The sequence below is a fragment of the Silurus aristotelis genome (genome assembly GCF_946808225.1).
Source record: "Silurus aristotelis genome assembly, chromosome: 3".
In the NCBI taxonomy this organism is placed as follows: Eukaryota; Metazoa; Chordata; class Actinopteri; order Siluriformes; family Siluridae; genus Silurus; species Silurus aristotelis.
The window spans coordinates 4,534,759-4,557,219 of NC_139576.1; the positions used below are offsets into that span (position 1 = coordinate 4,534,759).

Below are 22,461 nucleotides of genomic sequence, written 5' to 3' on the forward strand. Positions count from 1 at the left end.
ATTAGCAGCAAAGACGTACGATTGCATAAAAAAAATTAGTAAGACGAAGAGGAATTTGAGAAATTTGAAAGATCCTGGAGCAACAACATGAAACAAAGTGTCATGCCAATTAGAAATTGGACATGGAATGGAAGGCTCTTCAGATGCTTTTGCACTAATCCTCAGTCCATAAGCTCTTTTTTCTTTGGCATGCATTGCTCTATTTTGTTGCACTGCTACACAGCAAGACTCTTTCTCTCTCTCTCTCTTTCTTCCCCACCCTGAGTGCTCTCTCTCCATATGATTCAATTACTGCCAGCTCGCCTGATCACAGAAGAACGCGAAGCGACAGAGTGAATTCTGGGCTAACTTTCGAAGCAATCAAATCAAATCAGACTAAAATCACTTGTACGCAATTTGATTTGGAACGCAACTCCTGTCAGAGTCACAGGTGACTGGCAGCACGGGAAGGAGAGGAGATGCTACAGTATGTTTATTCGTGTCGTTGTTGTTTTATTTTTGCTGACGTGAGCTTTTGAACAACGAGTGCACAAAAATATCATTAGGGAAAGCAGTATTTTTTTTTTTGGACCCCAGGACCTGAATACAAATGATGTGTGTGTGAATCAGAAGGGTTTGAACTAGGGAAACATTGACAACTATTGCAGTTCAATATCGTACTCAATTACACTCACACTCCGATGCCAACAAAATTAATGGTAATGAAGCAAAGCAAAGCACAATGCACCCTGGATAATAGATACTACAGGATTTTCCTATAAAAAAATACAGGGTGGCGCAGGAAAATGGCACATTTTTTAACTAGGAGATGGGAGAACAGGCGCATTAGTAAAACTAATTACTATAACCTGAACTTACTGACAGTTAGGAACCAGTGCGAGCTCATTTAGAACTCCATGTCATTAATGATTATGGAGCAGTGGAGTGTTGTGCAACAAGTGTTTGCTATAAAAGCCTTTTATAGGAAAGTGAGAAGAATGGTGACTGCATCACCACTGCGATGAATTTCAACGTCATTACCAGTTTAGGACGTCATGATCGTGTCTCGTCTACTCTGACTGAGCAGCAAGGGCTCATCACGATGCTAGCACAACCAGCTTTGACATTCTCTGGTAATCAACACCACGTGGTGAGTTCTTTTTTAAAGGACAGTTTCTTTAAAATGAGCAGGTGGTACACGATCATGATGTCCTAAAGTGTAATGACACTAAAATTCCCTTTGTGCACCCCTTATACTATCTACATTCTTTTAAAGGCTTTACCGTGACTACTCCACTGCTAAATTATAACTAATAGCAAGGGATTCTAAACGAGCTCGCACTGGTTCCAAACAATTGTTGAATCCCTAGGGTCGCCAACTCCTAGCTTCAAAATTTTCCTGCACCACCCTGTATAATACAATTAATACAATATTTTAAACCATGTATTAAATAGATGCAGTGGGGGGCATCTGACTTGAGTGTGTAGAGAGTCATCAGTGAGCATTGCCACTGTCATTGAATTGCACTATTAATAAAAATGTTATAAATTGCAATTAATAGGATCTTTTGTTATTAGCATTCATAGAATGTTTTAAGGTACAGTTTATAGCATAGCTAAATTAGCATTAGCAATATACTTGTTAGCAGTGCATGGCAGTAATTAACAAACAGAGCTATAAAAAAAAAATAATAATCAATCACTCAATTGAGGATGTGGTAGCTCAGTGGTTAAGACTCTGGATTACTGATTGTAAGGTCAGGGGTTCAAGCCCTGGAATTGCCAAGCTGCCTCTTGTGGCCCCTATGCAAGACTATTAATCCTCTGTGTTTATTGCTGGAATATGCCTGAAAAGTATTTCACTGTGCTGTAAAGTGACTAGTGTGACTAGTGTAAAGCACATATATTTTTATTTTTCCAGTTAATACATTATTCAATCAATCAACCAATAAATGCAGCCAGTTAGAATTTGGAATTAAATCGGTCACAAACAGCTCAGAGAGATCTATCTGAGATTTACTATAGATGACACTGTGACTCTGAAGGCAATAAAGATGAGTGTTGATGTATTAAAGTTGTCTTCCTTCAAGGTATCTTTAATTGCCTCCGATTCTGCTATCTTTCTCTCACAGCTGCTGTACGATATAAACTTCAGAGGAGAAGGTAAGTTACAGTTTCAAAACCTAAATGATATTCCTGAGGCCATTTTGTGCTTTGCCTCTGTTTAGAAAGTGCACAGCTCTCAGACCTCCTTCACACATTTCTCTTCATTTTTATCTGCTAAATTTGTTGTTTTGCTTGATGTTTTCTGTCAAGGGAAAGGTGAAGGATGAGGTGTGTCATGGTTTACTTCAAGTGCTAACATTGTTTGCCTATCACTAACATTTAATAAATAATATTTTTTTTTCAGTAATAGTTAGTGTTATTAAATCTTCTTCTTCTGCTCCTCTTTAAAAAAACTACCTACATGTCTTTCCTCACCACATTCATAAACCTCCTCCTTGGTCTTCCTTCCTGGTGGCTCCATGCTCAGCATTCTCCTACCGATATACCCCATGTATATGGAGTACATGTCCAAACCATCTCAATCCCACCTCCCTCGCCTTGTCTCCAAAACGTCCTACATGCGCTGTCCCTCTAATAAATTTGTTTCTAATCCTGTCCATTGTCATCACTCCCAATGAAAATCTCAAAATCTTTTGCTCTGCTACCTCCAGCTCCACCTCCTGTTTTTTACCCAATGCCACTCTCTCTAATCCATACAACATCGCAGGTCTCACCACATTCCACATTCCACAATCCACCACTATGAACTTTCCCTTTCACTCTCGCAGATACTCTTCTATAACAAATCACTCCTGCTATCACTCTTCTCCACCCACTCCACCCTGCCTGCACTCTTTTCTTCACTTCTCTAACACACTCTCCATTACTTTGCACTTTTGACCCCAGGTACCTGAACTCCTCCACTTTCTCCACCTCTTCTCCTGGCAACCACACCACTCCACTGCCCTCCATCTTATTCACACACATGTACTCTGTCTTACTCCTATCATTCCCTTCTTTCCAGCGTGTACTTCCACCTCTCCAGGCTCTACTCAACCTGCTCCCTACTCTCACCACAAATCACAATATCTTCCGCAAACATCGTAGTCCATGGAGAGTCCTGTTTGACCTAGTCCGTCAACCTGTCCATCACCACTGCAAACAGGAAAGGGCTCAGAGCCGATCCTTGATGCAGTCCAGCCTCCACCTTAAACCAGTCTGTTGTTCTTACTGCATACTTCACTGCTGTCACACTGTCCTACTTAGTCTAATAAAATATGATGGGCATGAACACAGCCTGTCATATTGCAAGAAACAGAAAAATACTTCTGGAGACTTATTTTATACCACTGCAGACTTGTTTAAAAGGTTCTAAGAACATTTGTATCTGCTATAATCTATGTAATAACAGAAAAACAGGCCTGTTTAATAGATGTTTTACACCATTAAATGCAATATATAAATACCATGTTGTTCCATACATGTTGTTGAAATAAAATATGAAAATCTGGCAAATTGCTGTGCTATAAAAGTAGGCAGTGAAAGACACTACTAAAGCTGTTGATTTTTGTCCTACAAACAACGAATCCGTACCATTTTTATTCCTTAATCATTTACTTTATTCTCTTTTTGGGTTGAATTTTTATTAACTTATTTTTTAACTCATTTTTCACTTCACCATGTGATCCAGTTCATCCCAAAATGGTTTATTTGGATTTAGGTATGTGATTGGGCAGGCCATTCTTTAATGGATAAAACTTAAGACTGCTTACTCTCTAAATAAAACTTAGGCGTACAGAGCCTGAACATAAGCTTTGACGCATTGTCTTGTAGGTAAAGTCAGTTGTAATGAGCCACAGTTTGCATGTTGTTGAAGTATGGAACGGTAGCCATGTTGGTAGCTGGCCGAATAAATAAATAAATAAATAAATAAATAAATAAATGAGTGAATGAATAAAGTAAGCTATAAACATTAGGTCTTGCAAGAAGGTCATGCTTCACATTTTTTTAATAAAATACATTATTTCACATTCTCATCCAAGATGGCATTGACCCCCTCCTCCGCATTGTTAAAATCCGCATCAGGTTTTTTCCTGAAGGACGTCAAAGGCAAAAAGTCGATATTTCTTCCAACCATCAGGCCTGTCAGAAAGATTGTGATGAGTTGCTTTAAGTATGATTGATTAAGCCTGAGAAAATCTTTATCACCTGTCATAACATGCCTACAGTGTAGCTCTGCGTTTTACCGTACATTTTGGCGCCTAGATAAAAAATTTCATTGACTAGCTTAAAGTTTACATTGAAACTTTATGAAGCTTTGGGATTCTTTAGGATTTGACTTTCAGAAGTGATACCAAGACTTATATTCAAATGTATTCAATAATTTAATATGGTCCAAACTGGTTTTCTTCTTCTTCTTCTTCTTCTTTCGGCTGCTTCCATTAGGGGTCGCCACAGCGGATCATCCGTCTCCATACCACCCTGTCCTCGATATCTGCCTCTTTTACACCAACTACCTGCATGTCTTCCCTCACCACATCCATGAACCTCCTCCTTGGCCTTCCTCTTTTCCTCCTACCTGGTGGCTCCATCTTCAGCATTTTTCTACCAATATAATTCATGTCCCTTCTCTGCACATGTCCAAACCATCTCAATCTCGCCTCCCTCACTTTGTCACCAAAACATCCTACATGTGTTGTCCCTCTAATAAACTCATTTCTAATCTTGTCCATCCTCGTCACTCCCAACGAAAACCTCAACATCTTCAGCTCTGCTACCTCCAGCTCCACCTCCTGTTTTTTACTCAATGCCACTGTCTCTAATCCATACAACATCGCAGGTCTCCCCACAGTCCTATAAACTTTCCCTTTCATTCTTGCGGATACTCTTCTATCACAAATCACTCCTGTCACTCTTCTCCACCCACTCCACCCTGCCTGCACTCTTTTCTTTACTTCTCTAACACACTCTCCATTACTTTGCACTGTTGACCCCAGGTACCTGAACTCCTCCACCTTCTCCACCTCTTCTCCCTGCAACCGCATCACTCCACTGCCCTCCCTCTCATTCACACACATGTACTCTGTCTTACTCCTACTGACTTTCATTCCCCTTCTCTCCAGCGCATATCTCCACCTCTCCAGGCTCTTCTCAACCTGCTCTCTACTCTCACCACAAATCACAATATCATCTGCAAACATCATAGTCCAGGGAGACTCCTGTCTGACCTTGTCTGTCAACCTGTCCATCACCACTGCAAACAGGAAAGGGCTCAGGGCCGATCCTTGATGCAGTCCAACCTTTACCCTGAACCAGTCTGTCGTACCTACTGCACACTTTACTGCCGTCACACTGTCCTCATACATGTCCTGCACCACCCTCACATACTTCTCTGACACACCTGACTTCCTCATACAATACCACAACTCCTCTCTCGGCACCCTGTCGTACGCTTTCTCTAAATCCACAAATACACAATGCAGCTCCTTCTGTCCTTCTCTATACTTCTCCATCAACATCCTCAAAGCAAATAAGGCATCTGTGGTGCTCTTCCTCGGCATGAAACCATACTGTTGCTCACAGATGGTCACCTCTTCTCTCAGCCTGGCTTCCACTACTCTTTCCCATAACTTCATGGTGTGACTGATCAACTTAATTCCCCTGTAGTTACTGCAGGTCTGCACATCTCCCTTATGCTTAAAGATCGGTACCAGCACACTCCTTCTCCATTCCTCAGGCATCCTCTTCCCTTCCAGAATCCTGTTAAACAATCTGGTTAAAAACTCCACTGCCATCTCTCCTAAACATCTCCACGCTTCTACCGGTATGTCATCTGGTCCAACCGACTTTCCATTCTTCATCCTCTTAATCGCTGCTCTCACTTTCTCCTTACTAATCCTATCTACATCCTGCTTCACCAACTCCACATCCTCCAACCTTCTCTCTCTCTGATTTTCCTCATTCATCAGCTGCTCAAAATACTCCCTCCATCTTCTCAACACACTCTCCTCACTAGTCAACACATTTCCCTCTCCATCCTTTATTGCTCTAACTTGCAGTACATCCTTCCCAGCTCGGTCCCTCTGCTTGGCCAAACGGTATAAATCCTTTTCTCCTTCCTTAGTGTCCAACCTCTTATACAGTTCCTCATATGCCTTTTCCTTGGCTTTCGCCACATCCCTTTTAACCTGCTGCCGCATCTCCTTGTACTCCTGCCTACTCTTCTCATCACTCTGTCGATCCCACTTCTGTTTTGCCAATCTCTTTCCCCTAATGCTCTCCTGCACTTCCTCATTCCACCACCACGTCTCCTTGTCTTGCTTTCTATTTCCAGATGTCACACCAAGTACTTTTCTAGCTGCCTCCCTCATCACTCCTGCAGTAGTTGCCCAATCATCCGGCACCTCTTCACCACCACCAAGCCCCTGTCTGACCTCTTCCCTGAACCTCACACTACACTCTTCCTCCTTCAGTTTCCACCATCTTATTCTTCTTTCAAACCTTACTTTCCTCCTCTTCTTCTTCGCCTCCAAAACCATCCTACAGACCACCATCCGATGCTGTCTAGCTACACTGTCCCCCGCCAACACCTTACAGTCTCCAATCTCCTTCAGGTTGCATCTCCTACACAGAAGATAATCCACCTGTGTGCACCTTCCTCCACTCTTATACGTCACCCTATGATCCTCCTTCTTCTTAAAATACGTGTTCACCACTGCCATTTCCATCCTTTTAGCAAAATCTACCACCATCTGCCCTTCCACATTCCTCTCCTTAAAACCATACCTACCCATCACCTCCTCATCACCTCTGTTCCCTTCACCTACATGCCCATTAAAGTCTGCCCCAATCACCAATCGTTCTTTCCTAGGTACACCATCTACCACTTCATCTAATTCACTCCAGAATCTTTCTTTCTCCTCCATCTCACAGCCAATTTGTGGAGCATAGGCACTGATGACATTTATCATCATCCCTTCAACTTCCACCTTCACGATCATCACCCTATCAGAAACTCTCTTCACCTCCACTACACTTTTACTGTACGCTTCCTTCAGAATCACCCCTACACCATTTCTCTTCCCATCCACACCATGATAAAACAGTTTAAACCCACCTCCAATGTTCCTGGCCTTACTCCCTTTCCACTTGGTCTCCTGAACACACAACACATCTACCTTTCTCCTCTCCATCATATCAGCTATCTCTCTCCCTTTACCCGTCATAGTACCAACATTTAAAGTACCAACCCGAACCTCTACTCTCCTACACTGCTCCTTTTCCTGCCGTCTCTGTAGACGCCTTCCTCCTCTCCTTCTCCTCCTTCGGCCAACAGTAGCCCAATTTCCACCGGTACCCTGTCGGCTAACGATACCTGTGGCGGTCGTTGTTAACCCGGGCCTCGACCGATCCGGTATGAAATTCTCATTTGTGATCCGCATATTTGATTTGGCACATGTTTTACGCTGGATGCCCTTCCTAACGCAACCCTCCCCATTTACCCGGGCTTGGGACCGGCACTAAGAGTACACTGGCTTGTGCCCCCCTAATGGCTGGGTTATGGTCTAAACTGGTTTTAATATAGAATAAATACAGAGATTTTAATATAGAGCTTGATTACACACAAAACACTGACATTTCTGCTCGTCCGTTGAAAATGTTGTATGACTACGTACCATGTACAAATAATCCTCAGCAATGAACGATGATATATAATAAACTATGCTGATGTTCTTACATAACAATGTTAAGTTATGTATGTAGAAACCGGTGTGTTTTTGTTAGGGGAATTAATAATTAACTAAAAATTTCAAAATGATAGCAGTGTACTTTTGCTTGAGACCCAATCTATGTAGATGAGAATTATAAAATTATTAAGTTTTCTCTTACTTTCCTAAATTCATCTTTTTATTAGAAGATTTATAAAATTCCTATTCCTATATTCTATTTTTGTTTATCGTGTTTGAATTTTATTTTTCTGTTTTTGTTTCTCTCTTTTATTAACATTCCTTAATATCCATTATTTAATTGTAAGTGTGTTACATCAGCAATTTACCAGAACATTTTTTTTTCTACCTGTCACCTTCCCTCACTTTCTGTTAGGATCCTCCTTGCTCGCGGCACGTGCTTTCAGGTCGGTGGCCATCTTGCCGTTTTTCCCACGCCACCCTGTATTTGAGGACATCAACACTCAGAGCCAGATTATCTCAACGTCCCTGAACGTACTCTTGCCACCCTGCCTGTTCTGTTCTGTTCCCTACTGCTGATCCTGTTCCTGACCCTAACCCCTGCTTTGCGTTCTGATTTTGGATCGCCTGCATTGCTCTTCGACTTTGACTGATCTCTGGAGTTTGTTTTTGCCTTTGCCCCTCATTGATCTGTCTGCTGTGTTTAGATTTTTGGACTGTTTATTGACCTGTGTTTTTCCCTCTAACTGTTTAATTCATTAAAGACCGTTTTCACCTTAGCCTTCTTACATCTTGCGTTTGGGTCCTTTCACTCACAGAAACATGCATCTGAGGTACCACTGACCAGTGTTCCAGTGGATTTGGACTGTAATTAATTAATTAATAACAACAGTCTGCTTCAACAGAACTGCACCGTCTGTCTCGGATCGCACCGGATCCCGGATCGCAAGACCCCACACTGGCTAGTAAGGACAGCCACTGTAGGAGATCATCTGGGTCTCTCTTCCTTCCATCATGGACATTTACACTACACGCTGCATGCAGCCGACAGCATTGTGGCTGCACACACACTCTTCACTCTACTGCCATCTGAAAAGAGCCATCTTCATGAAGATGAAAGAGCTACACTGATTCACACACAAATTAAAGAAAAACTCTGCACAAACTGCTGTTTGTACACTTCTGTTGAACCAAATGTTGACACCCAGCCAAATGTTCACATGTACAACATTTATTTTTGATTTGTATATGGACAACTTTATGCACAGCCTTCTGTACTGTACTGGTCAACGCTACTGTGGTATTGTTTTTCCTTGTCTCTTGTCTTTTTTATCCCCGCTTTTTACACTAAATGTTGCACATGTGCACTTTGTGTTGTTAGTTTAGAGTTCTGTGTACTTCTGTGTCATTTCCTTTTGTTAATTTATGTTGTTTGCTGTAGCACATTGGTCCTGGGGAAATGTTGTTTCTTTTTACTGTGTGCTGCACTGTATATGGTTGAAATAACAATAAAACCGACTTGGCTTGACTTGATATTACAAGTATGCAGCTGTATTTTTTCCTGAATAGATGTATAAAGCATTGAGCTCTATAATACAATAAATGGGATAGTTTCTGTATTTTAATTCAACTACAGAACTTAAAAAATAAAACTGCATTCCTATTAATTAATTTGTTTATTTATAAATATTATGAAATCACAAATAAGAGGAACCATGGCAGCTTCCATTTTAACATAAAGTTTGGAATAATACAATATTTAATTTTGGCCCTCAATCGAGTTTCATTTTTGGCCCTTTATGTGAAACAAATAAGCACATCTGATAGAAATAAATATCTGAATTACTTAATTACCAAAGTTTTGTCAAATTAAACTCCGATATCTGATACTTACACTCTATATTATTGCACTTTTTGTGCTTCCTAATCTATGATCTATTACCCAATTCTATCTTATATAACTTATATGATTAAGAGTCTGTGGACACATGGTTTGAACATCCAATCCCAGTCCCCATTTGCTGTTATAATAACCTCTACTCTTCTGGGAAGATGTTCTACTAGATTGTGTGGAGTTTTGTGCACACATGAGCTTTGCGTTGTTTGCTTGGAAGTGGAGAATGCTTAATCAGCTCGAGAAAAAGACAATTGTCTATGCTGTAGCCGCATAGCTATCTCCCACACTCCCAGTGATCTTCCTCGCGGCTCAGGCCCTGCTCTTGCCGAGGAGACGCGGCACCGAAGGTCGTAGGGCTCGCAGGCCGCCCTAGTAAAAGGCATGGAGACAGATATGTTCTCTCCGGTGGACTCATCTGTTCCCAGAGGAAAGCACTCGATTCAGCGGTCCCTTCTTGTGTGAGGAAGTGTGGCTATGGGGAGATGACCAGGGTTGATGAGATGCTAGCTGGCTATCTCTCCCCAGGTGTTGCATTGCTGAATGCTCCGGTGTTGCCTACTAAGCCGTTAAAATCCACTTAGGCTTTAGTGGGTAAGGCTTGCCTAGCAGGTCAAGCCACGGGCTGCCTCCACACTATGTGTGTGTTGCAGGCATACCAGGCCGATCTGCTACGAGAGTTAAACGAGGGCTTTAACTCTGTGGCTGACGATATCAAGAAATTACGTTGTGCTGCCGACCTAACACACCAAGGAAACGGCGTGGGCCGTCGGTCGCTCCATGTCAGCCTTAGTTGCCACTGAAAGGCATCTGTGGCTCACCCTGTCAGAAATTCCTGACAGGGACAGGGTTTTTCTGCTGAATGCCCCGATAGCTACTTCTGGCCTGTTCGCAATGCAGTAGGGTAGGTCTCAGGAGTCTAAAATGCAGTCGGTGGCGTTTCAGCGGTACTCACCCACCGCTCTCATGGGGCTGCTTAGCGGGCATGGTAGGGTGGCATCTAAGCCCAAGTCGAAGGGGTTGGCCAACCTGAGGGTGGGCCTCTCCATTAACAAATGGGCAGTGGTGCAGGGGATCTCCCCAGCTTTTCTAAGATGGTCAGACTTCCAGGCAGAGGGGGAGGCCAGGATGTTAACTCTGCCACAAGATGTGCTTCAGAGTGCAGCCTCCCTCCTGCGGGTGTCTCCTTCTATTTCTGCCCGAAAGATCTCAGGAGGCCTCAATGTCTGCAGGGCATCCGCATTCTAATTTATATCGACAATTGCTTAGTATTAGCTCGATTTGAGCCAAGGAAAACTCATCCTATTGAGAGCAGTTTACATCCCAGGCCGGTTGAACTAGAGAGCACATGCCCTTTCAAGGCAAGGGCCGAGGCCCAGGGAATAGAGGCTTTACCCCGAGTAGCAGATATGGCAGAGATATTATAGAGTCCAGGTGGATCTGTTTGCAACTCTGGAGACTTTGCACTGTCCCCTTTAGTTCTCTCTAGTTCTCGCCATGGTGTAGACATACGCCTTTGCCCCTATTGTGCTGCGCCCAGGATTTCTAAAGGGAATTCACCAGAAAGAAGCTCGTCTCCTCCTGGTGGCACCTCATTGACCGGGCAGACTGTGGTTTTTGGCCCTGCTGTCCCTCCGTGAGAGACCTCTCTGGGAAATTCCTTCCAGAAGCGTTCTCCTCTCACAGGCAGGGGGAACTCTGGTTTACCACTGCCCAGAGTTATGGAAGCTGTGGCTGTGGCCCCTGAGGGGGTGCAGTTTATAGCAGCTGCTCTCTCTACTGAGGTAGTAGAGACCGTTCTCCATTCCAGAGCTCCCTCCATGAGGAGGTTGTATGCCGCTAAATGGCATCTGTTTACCACGTGGTGTGAGCACCACCAGTTAGACTCAGTTAACTGACTGGTTGGTTCAGGTCTGGAGTTCCTGCAGGAACAGTTTGCCACAGGATTGGCTCCATCAACCCTAAAGGCTATCGTGACTTATTGTACCCCGCTAGCAGGGCAGTCTCAGGGGAAACACCCCCTCATGACACAGTTCCAACGTGGCACCCGGAGGCTGAGGCCCGGGACACGACCTAGGGTGTGTGGGACTTTGCCGTTGTGCTGGCGGCTGTATCTGAGCCCCCCTTAGAGCCCTTGGCTGAGGTGGCCCTTAGGTATCTGTCAGTTGAGACCGCTTTTCTCCTGGCAATTTCTTCCTTTAAAAGGGTCAGGGACCTACACTTTCTGTGGCCCTGTCTTTCCTGGTGTTTGCCCCTGGCATGGCCAGTGCTATGCTTTACCCTAAACCGGGGTATGTGTCTAAGGTGTTTAAGGTGCCCTCACGACCTGTTGTTTTTCAGGCATTCTGCCCTCCTCCTTTTCTAGCGCCTAACCAGAAAAAGCGAGTCCATGGAGGAAGTCAGAGCAGCTGTTCGTGTGCTATGGCCCTCATAGGAAAGGTTTCCTGGTTTATAAGCAGACACTTAGTAGATGGATTGTGGATGCAATTTGTCTGTGTTATGAGTCCTCTGGTCTTTTCACTCTTTGGAGTTAAAGCTCATTCCACCCGGCATATGGCGGCCTTTACAGCCTGGTCCACTGGAGTGTCACTCCAGGACATTTGTATTGCTGCGGCTAAACCTCTTGATATTTAGCTATTAATTGGTGCATGGGGCATTACTGATGGAATACATATACTATAAAGTGTTTTTTTTAACATCCTATTCCACTTTTAGCATCTATTTTCTCTTTTAATATTGAAAGATATTAAATAATAAGATATTATTGAATTTTGAAAGATGATCCACTAGATTTTAGAGGGTGTTTGTGGAGATTTGTGCTCATTCAGTCACAAAGGGTGTTAGTATAACCAGGCAGTGATGTAGGAGAGAATGTAATGAGGTCTGGAGTGCACTCATTGTTCACGTTCATCCCAAAGGTGTTAAATAGGGTTTTGAGCTTTATAGCAGGAGATCTTCTACTCCAACTCAATTAAAGCAGATCTTCATGGAGCTGGCTTTGTGCACAGTGGTATTGTCTTGCTGGAACAGATTTGTCTCTCCTAGTTCTCCACTTTGTGGTACGATCTTGACCAAATATAGCTGGATGGACAATTTCAAAAAGTGTATCTCTTGTAATGAAAATGTTTAAATCCGATCAATTTCAGACAAAGCAAAACATTTCTGATATTACAATATCTCTGGCTTTGCTGAAATAATGTCTGCATTAATAGATGTGAGTGCTGGATATTGCTATCTACATTCACAAATAATTTTCCTTCTCCCATTCATACAATCATCTGAGAGGAAGCAAAAACCCTGAGCTGTGCATTCCCTGCCACTGCTAACACCTCGATTTGCTTCCCACTGTCTCCGAGTTATGAATTATAATGAATCTGAGATACAATCAAAACTCAGCCTTAGGTCACCTAAATCAAACTGACAGTCTCATTATTGGACACAGAGGGGTGGAAGGAGGCAGGAATGCAGGAAGGGACCATCTTAGAACTGAAGGAGCCGAAGACAATAATGCTCTGTCTAATAACACCAGAGCAAGGGAAACACATCTCATAATCATTTTAGCTTTTTTCTTGGGTAAATCAGCCATTTTTAAAAACAATGTTTTATCAAATGATTCTCACGTATTCAGATTTGCATGTATGCTTTTGACCTGACGATAAAAAGACGAAGGTTTTTAATCCACTTTGTCTTGATCTGCTAATTTCTCTGGTTTTGTTTTCAGCAGTGTCCTTGGAGCTTATTGTTGCTCAGTGGAAATGTGGACTAAATTAAATTTGGATTCTGGCCATTTCTTCTACTTCATTAAATGCTGGCAAAGGAAAGTGGACTAGCATTACTAATGCACGTTATTACTACTACTCTCTAGATTTCTCTTTCTCTCTCACCAGTACACAGTGGAGTCCATCAATCGATATGCCGATCATTTACAACAAACAAGAGGCAAATCTTTTAGGTCTATATACGGTAACACCGCAAATCATAAACTTTCCAAACACAGGGTACACACACACACACACATCCTCTCATGCATGTAGTGGTTTTAAACAAATGTAAGATGTTGCATAGGCTATTTTTTTTTGTTTTAGGCTATCTCTACATTAATCCGGACCAATTTGAAAATCTAAAAATGCTCCGTATCCACACTTTTGTTTTCAAGAGTTTCCCGAAAGTTTCTTATCCAAACTAAAACGTCTGAAAACATTTACATGTCTGTATTGCGCATAAGCAAAATGTAAGATGCTTTAAACCGCGTCATGTCCGCCTGGCGTTTATTTACTTTCCGGTTCTTTGAAACGTCCCGGCAATGACTAAAAATGCGTCAACATTTTCGAAACCCTCCGATTTCACACTCCACAGTGTGACGTGAAAACTGCGCTTTTAAATTGATCCACTTTAAAGAGCATTTTCAAAAAGCTATGCTTCTGTTGACTGATAACGGCATCTAAGTCTGGTCCAGAGCCAGTTAAACCAGACTGTTTGAAACGGTGTCTGAGACCTTGCTAGCTAAATGTAATGTCAAATTATGACTAAGTTGTTCGAGCTCCGAGGTGGTATAAAAAAAAGTTTGAGACTAGCTCTGTTTACAAGAAAGTACTTAATTTATTTACATTTACACACTATCACCTTAAAAATAGTCCCCTTGCACAAATTGCAGAATGGTTTTGACATTTTTATGGGGGTTGAGCTAGTTAAAAGTCTTCCCAATCTATTGTCGTCTTCCAGTGATGTTTTTCCACTCTTAAGGTGTGTGTGCCACTTAAAACACCTAGAACAACTCGTTGCAGCATTGCTGTATGTCAAATATATGTCATTTTTTGTGGAAGATTTGCCCAATTTCACGTTTGTTCTTTGTTTTAATTTTGCTGTCCGTGATAAAATCGCAGACGTGGTAATGCACGTGGTCAGAATAGCACCAGTTAACAATAATATTCTCCAAATTTTTTTATACCACCTTCTGCATTCGCTGGTAGAACTCAAACATGCCTAATCAATTCAGTTTACAATCAGATAGCAGGTGTTTAACTGATTACAATGACAACATGTAGAATATATACAATCATTTCCTGTTTGCTGTTATAATAAGATCCACTCTTTTTAAAAGATGTTCTACCAGATTTTGGACTTTGGTTATAGATATTTGAAGGGACATTCAGTGTCACCCAGATGAGGATGGGTTCCCATTTGAGTCTAGTTCCTCTTAAGGTTTCTTTCTAATACCATCTCAGGGAGTTTTTCCTTGCCACATTCGCCACTGGTTAACTTAGAATGGTTAAACTTATCGGCACTAACATATGATTTTATATTTTGTCTCTCAATATCCATTGTTAAAACCTAATAGAAATCTGTACCCATGATGTATGTTCTTGAGGCCTGGGGTGCATTCATTGTACCAATTTATTCCAAAGGTGTTCAATAGGGTTGAGGTCAGAGCTTTATAGCAGGCCACTTAAGATCTTCTGCTCCAACCCATGTAAAGCATCTTCATGGAGATGATTTTTGTGCACAGAGGTATTGTCATAATGGAACAGTTTTGAGTCTTCTAGTTTAAGTGAAAGGATAATGTCCTGCTATCACATCCAAAGACGTCTTATCCAATTGTGGACCTCCAAATATGTGATGACCGTTTGGAGAAGAACCACATGTTCTGCCAACAAACCTTAAATTACCTTCCACAAAAATCATCATTTTTGACATATCAAAATATAAAGGGGATGCAGGCGTATACTCTTATTATATATCTACAACATACACACAAAAGCCCTTTAATGCAATATACTAAGCTTTAACTTGAGTGTTTCCTACATCATTTCATTCTAGGCTACGAACTAAGAGTTAGTTCAGCTGGGACTCTTGATGTAAATGTATACATAGTAATATATTAATAGTCCAAGAGTTTTTGTGTGTGAATGTTTTGATATAAACTTGACGTTTGTGTATATTAGATTGCTCAGTATCTATTTAAATCTATTATTTTCTTAATTATATTCCTTTGGACTGTTTGGGTTGCACTAACCCTAGGTTTCACCTATAATAAATAAATAAATAGATAGATAGATAGATAGATAGATAGATAGATAGATAGATAGATAGATAGATAGATAGATAGATAGATAGATAGATAGATAGTTAGATAGATAGATAGATAGATAGAATGTTTGTATGTGTGGATGTATGTATGTATATACTGTACATTTGGAAATAGTTTAGCAATCAGGCCACTTACTGGGGAAGTGGTAGCTCAGTGGTTAAGGCATTGGGTTTCTGATTGGAAGGTCAAGCCCCAGTTTCACCAAGCTGCCTTGGACCCTTGAGCAAGGCCCTTAATTCTCTGTGCTCCAGGGGCACTATATTATGGTTGTGACCCCAGGTCCTGAAATCACTTGGATATGTGAATTTCATTGTGATTTAATGTACATGTGACATGTAATAAGGCACATAAAAGATACTAAAAAAATTATGAATTTGGGGCTGAATTGCTACATTTGGCCTAAGGTGAAACATTGTGGTGGTAGCATCTTGTACTGGTTATACTTCTAATTGGCACAGAATGGCACCAAAAAGGTAAAATTGTAAATTAAATATGTAACTATAAATTCTGTCAAATATTCAGTAAATAAAGTGTGCAAAATACTACATGTGGTTGAATGAATTCCCACTCACTGTACATACATGGGTGTGTGTTTAGTTTGAAAGAGAATTAAGAAGAGATAGTAAAATAAACTTTGGCTGAAGGCCAAGAACTGCCAAACGCATCAAAGGCATCCAGCACTTATATTAATTCAGTTTACACATAGGAACTTCTTGACATGGATCACAAATGAACATCGTTCTTGTTCATGCTTTATTGTTTTACAGGACTCTTGCCATGTACAGTGACATGCTAACTCTAACCTTAGACATGAGTAATCTGTTGAAACAAATACATTTTATTTGACTGTTTTTACTACAGTAAAAATTGTTTATACTTACTTTAATGTATGTCCGAAAGATGAAGCAGATGAGCGTTCTATGTTGAAGCTTTAAAGATGCAGCTTTAGACCTGGTGTCTTACAGGACATCACATCTCAGACTGCTGCAGAGACAGAAGAAGAACTGAGCTATAAAAAAATATATAGATATGTTCCACTGCTGTGATTACAAAAAAAAAAAGACAGCCAGTAAATTACAAAGATGGCTCAATGCTGACTAGGAAACGATAACAGCTCCAAATAAAAGATAATTTTCCTTCAGAATATCGCAGCACAGGATCACCCTGAGATGTGAGGAGCACCGGTGGGAGTTTCTCCAGCGCCTTTAAAGGAAACTGAAGCATTTTATTACATGACCTACAGTCACCTTGTGAAAGATTGAGAGGAAAAGCTTCAAGAGGAGGAGCACAGAAGGAGAGATGAATGTAGATCGTCTCAGTAAATACTGTTGCGGGAAGGACAAAAAGCAGGTGGATTCTTTTTTTGTTGTTGTTTAATTTCATAATGGCTTGGTCAAAAAAAATGTCAAGATGCTCAATCTTCTGTAAACATTGTAAGCTAAGTGTGTATTATTATTATTATTCATTTCAATGAAATTTTTATAAAAAATAATAAATGTAAATGTATGTACCAATACTCACAAATGGTAACTCAGTCATTAAGGTTCTGGGTTACTGATTGCAAGGTTAAAGTTTCAAGCCCTAGTATCATCAAGCTACCACTCTTGGACCCTTGAACAAGGCCCTTAACCTTCTGTGCGCCACCAGTGTTGTATTATGCCTGGACCCCAGCCTTCTAACAATGCTCGGATATGTAAATAAATCATTTAATTTGTCTGTAATGTGATGAGTTAAAAAGCACCTTTTCCTTTTCATATAACATAAGTTCCCTTTCAGGAATTTGAGCTGCGTCGAAAGCCTTTTGGCAATGCCTCATGTTGTTTACGCTCTGAATCATATATAAAAAATCTGGCAAATAGGCAGTCACGACGTTAATAGCGGGCAATGTCGCGCAAACCAGGAAGCTACAAAATGGGAGTGACATTAGCTTATTCTGTTCAGGTAAACACTTTGTGTGTGAATCTATGCAGCCTTCCTTCTCCCAGGTGCTCCGTATTTCTTTCTCCGAGGAGGGATACATTTCGGAGAGCGCTCTCCCTCGCGGGTCAGGTCCCCGCTCGCCAAGAAGAAGCGCCGATGAAGGTCGTGGGGCTCGCAGGCCGACCTAGCAGAAGGCATGAAGATGGATGAGTGCTGGGCCGAGCTCCCGTTCCCCTGGGAAAGCAATTGCCTGTAACGCGTAGCTCCGTATTTCTTCCTCCGAGGAGGGAGAATTGTCGGATGCTAGTGAGCCCATGGACTCCTCACAGCCTGTTCTGTTTGAAGAGCTTCTGGAGGTAGTGCCATGGTGGGACACAAGCAGGCTCTGGTCCTGGAACAGTAAGTGCGCACCCTCCTAAGGAAAGGGGCCATCCAAGTAGTTCCTCCTTTGGTCAGAGAGTCAGTCTACTACAGCCAGTACTTCATTGTTCTGAAGAAGAATGGCAGAATTTGGCCGATCCTAGAGCTGTGCTTCTTGAACCACTCACTTGTGAGGGTAAGGATGCTCACTCTCAAGGACCAAGGACTGGTTTGTCACGATAGATCTTAGGGACGCATATTTCCACATAGCCATCCTTCCTACTCACAGGAGCTTCCTGAGGTTTGCTTTTGGGAGCGAAGCTTACCAATATCGGTCCTCCCATTTGGCCTAGCACTCTCACCCTGCACCTTCACTAAGTGCATGAATGCAGCTTTAGCCCCGCTACGGCTTCAGGTTCTCGCCCACATTAAGGAATTGGGGTTAAGACTAGACCCACCTTCTTGGGAGTAATGTGGGACTCAACCATGTTGCGGGCACAATTGTCTATTGCCTACAAGGCCAGCACCATCTTACCTCAGAAACCTCCTCACATCTCGCACTGCACCACACTGTCTGAGATCCTCCAGCACTGCTCGACTGGTACAACCTTCTTTCAGAATGAGAGGTAAGTATACTTCAAGGCTCTTCTCTGTTCTGGCACCGAGGTGGTAGAATTAACTTCTCCTAGATGTCCATACAGTGGAGTCCCTGGCTATCTTCAAGAAATGATTAAAGACTTACTTCATCCTGAAACACTTAAATTAGCACCTAGTGTTTGCTTTGTAGCGACTGGGGGATAAGAGGGACAAACTTATAATACAGATAAATTGAGTATATAGTTGGAAGTACAGTCTGCCCGCATTCTCCACCATTATATGTAGCAAATTTAGCTTGCAAAGAAAAGGGAATATGTATAAGTAATTATAACGGTTTATAGTTACTCCTAAATATTTAAATTAAGTTGAATTGACGGTAATGGAATTAACATTACACTTATTTGTCTGTTCGTCCGGCAAACAGACAGTATAATTTGATATTAATTCTATAAAAGAGATATCTCCCTGGCCAAGAAAGACGTAACCCCCTTTTACTTTATACCGTAAATTAAATTAAATTAAATAGAGCATGTAGTTTAGACCTGATGTTGCAGGAACTTCGCATTTATGGAACGTACTCAGAGACAATCACTTATGAAAAATACGGCGTTTAATGAATGAGACAAACACAACATAAAACTAACTACACAAACAAACAAACAAACAAAAAGAAATAAAGAAAAATAAAATAAAAGAAAAGAAAGTTGAAATTAGGAAAGGAGGAAGAGAAAGGAAAGGAAGAAGGAGATAAAGAAAGGAAAGGCAGCTTACTTCAAATTAATCACATCCTAACTGAGAAATTGTCACGGAAATTTAAATTCGCCTTAATATTAAGGGGTTCAAACTTAACACGCATCTAAATTAGTTGGTAAACCGGTTACTTGCATTGACTTGTTGCACAAGAGTCCAGGTGCGGTAGACAAAAGAATCTTGGACGAGTCGGTTAGGATGGAGTCAGATGTTCTCCCAGCTTCTCCTGAAGATCAGAGCAGTTGGTGTTTTGAAGATAAAGCTTGCTGGAAGATCTCAAAAGAGATTTGAGATCTCGTCCTGAAGAGTCGCTGCTGAGAGGTTCGAAGCGTCCGACTCTCCGGGCCATCGGGCCCCCGGGTCCGAGCCTTTCCGGTCGAGCCGAGTGAGCGAGTTGCTTCCTTGACTGAACTCTGACTGGACAATGATTAGTTGGGTTCAAGATGTTTTAAAGGTCCTGAGCCCCACCCATCCTTGGGGGAATGGCCAATGCTATGGCCTGAAATTTTGGAGGGAAAAACGTCCTTTGTTCATGCATCTGTGGGCATGGTTTCCGGGCTATACTTGCTTTTGGAGGATTATAAAGTTTTATTCAAAGTGAATTAGGACGGTATGGTACATTTCATGATCAAATAAAATGCACCGTTGTTTGAAAAATAAAGAAACAGATAATTTTGTGGTCATTTGGATACTAAACATGAAAAGGAATGACAGTATAAGGCAGAGGTACATTAACTTACAGAGATCAGTAATTAACTGATGTTAATACAATGTTGTATTCTGATAAATAAAATGCACCCTTGTCAGGAAAGTAAAGAACAGATACTTCTAAGTCAATCAAGCCTTAAGAAGAGAAGAGACAACATTTAACACAGAGTTTAAATATTATTGATGTAGAGTTAAACACTTGCTTTATTTATAGTAGAAGATACAAACAAGATGTATGTTTGTATCATGTGAAGTGGGACATTCTATTTATTATTTAATGAATAAAAGAATGCTCCCTTTTGGTGTGTGTGTGTGTCTGCATATGTGTGTGTGTGTCACAAACAGACGTACTGGGGCCGATTTCCGAGAGTGAATTGTTTTATGGTCTGAGGGTCGCTGTGAATTCAACTAGAGAGACCAGGGGGGTTATCTGGCTTTCGGGGTGGTGTGTGTGTGTGTGTGTGTGTGTGTGTGTGTGTGTGTGTGTGTGTGTGTGTGTGTGTGTGTGTGTGTGTGTGTGAGACTGTGTGTGTGACTGTGTGATTGTGTGTGTGTGTGTGTGTGTGTGTTTGTGAGTGTGTGTGAGGGTCAAACAGAATATCTGCAACGGGGGTTATCTGTCTTGTGGTAAAATCCAAACGTTCTGGAGCCGGTTGTGTGTGTTTGTCACAAGCAGCCATGCTGGATCAAGTTTCGAGTTTGGATTGTTTCATGAGTTTTATGACTTTATTGTTTAATGGGTCCTGGTGAACTAAACAAGAGTTCAGGATTTGGTCCTATTTAGTGTCTTCAGAGGGGGAGTGTGACAGTTTACGGCTATACCACCCCCAATAAATGTTTCACCTTTTGATTGAGATGTAGATGTCATAGGTTAAAAGGAATGCCTGGGACATGAAGTCTAAATGACCTGTGCCAGACGCTACACTTTGTAGAATTCAAAAGTTAAATTTATATTAAATTTGTAATCTTGCATATCAGTGTAGATCCATTCATTGCTAGAGACTGAAAGCACTTTTGTACCAGCCACAGCTCCCATAACTCTAAACGGGTTCACCCCCTCTCTGTAAAAGGAGATCCCTCCCAAGCTGCATCAATGAACCATACTCCCTGCATCTCGGCAGCATGTACCTTTTCCTTTTTTGAAAGCTAATGTCGCTCCCATCGCGCTCCCATTTTTTAGCTTCCTGGTTTGCACGACAGCGCACGCCAATGACGTCACGACTGCCTATTAGCCAGATTTTATATGTGATTCAGAGCGTGAACAACTTGAGGCATTCCCAGCGCGTTTTTGATGCAGCTCTTGTTCCCTCAGGGAACTTGGGTTACCTACGGAACCTAGTGACAGTCCCAAAGTGGCTCTCAGAAAGACCTTAATTGTAAACTATTGGTAGAACTGCAGTAGAGACATGATTAAAATCCAATTGTTGCAAAACAGAAAAAAAAAAGCTGCCACTTTTAACTAAATGCCCTAAGGGGGGGGGGGGGATTTGTGACACTGCCCTTGGTTTAAATTATGTAAAAGGTTTATTGAATGCTTGGAATGAGTGAATATTTTTAATACTGTCTGAAGAACAGCAGGTTTAGACTTTTGGCCTCAGGGCTGATGGATGGAGATTTTTGAGATGAAGTAAATATAAATCGCAATGGCAGCACACTGATAAATCTCAGGGACGACTGCAGAGATGGGTGTAGATATAGACTCCCTATATTTAGAAACCTTACTTTCTAGATATAATATTTAGTGTAAAAACCTTGCAACCATCAGCAAAACATTGAAGATAATTTGCAGCTCATTAGCAACACTTTTAATTTTCACATCCTTACACTTGCAAAATCTGGACCATGTTTATAGGACAGACTTTAATGCTCTGTGTAATGTTTGTTTGTCCTGTATATGCTAGGTCTCTGACCTGAACAAACTATTACCAGCATATATATATATATATATATATATATATATATATATATATATATATATATATATATATATATATATATATATATATATACTCATACAGAGTTCTGTACGTTCGTACAGAATGATGTACTGAAAAAATGTCATTCAGATTTGAGGCCTCGGCTTAGTACTGAAACAGCACTAATTATAGTAGTAAATTACAAAAACAAACTTCAAAAAGTGAAAAGAAAATAAGAAAGATGCTTTTATGCTAGTTGCATGTACTTTGGAAAGGTGGTAGCTCATTGCTTAAGATGTTGGAAGGTCATGAGTTCTAATCCCAGCACCACCAATCTGCCACTGCAAGGTCCTTAACCCTCAAATTCTCAGTTCTCAGTACCGTATATCAGAGATAATTTCAAGTCACTGTGGATACAAGCCATAAATGTAAACGTACCTTTTTTCTACAGCACATTGAAATTCTTTCTTCGCATATGGCAATTATGTTTTTATGATACAGCACCCCTGGAACACA

At 41.3% G+C, this 22,461-nt stretch overlaps 2 long non-coding RNA genes across 2 annotated transcripts in view; one reads left to right on the forward strand and one right to left on the reverse strand.

The window, feature by feature from the left end:
• LOC310723396 overlaps positions 1 to 22,461 on the reverse strand; it is a 388,685-nt gene that overhangs the window by 61,660 nt on the left and 304,564 nt on the right. The window lies entirely within an intron of this gene.
• LOC310723398 overlaps positions 1 to 22,461 on the forward strand; it is a 52,916-nt gene that overhangs the window by 17,273 nt on the left and 13,182 nt on the right. The window lies entirely within an intron of this gene.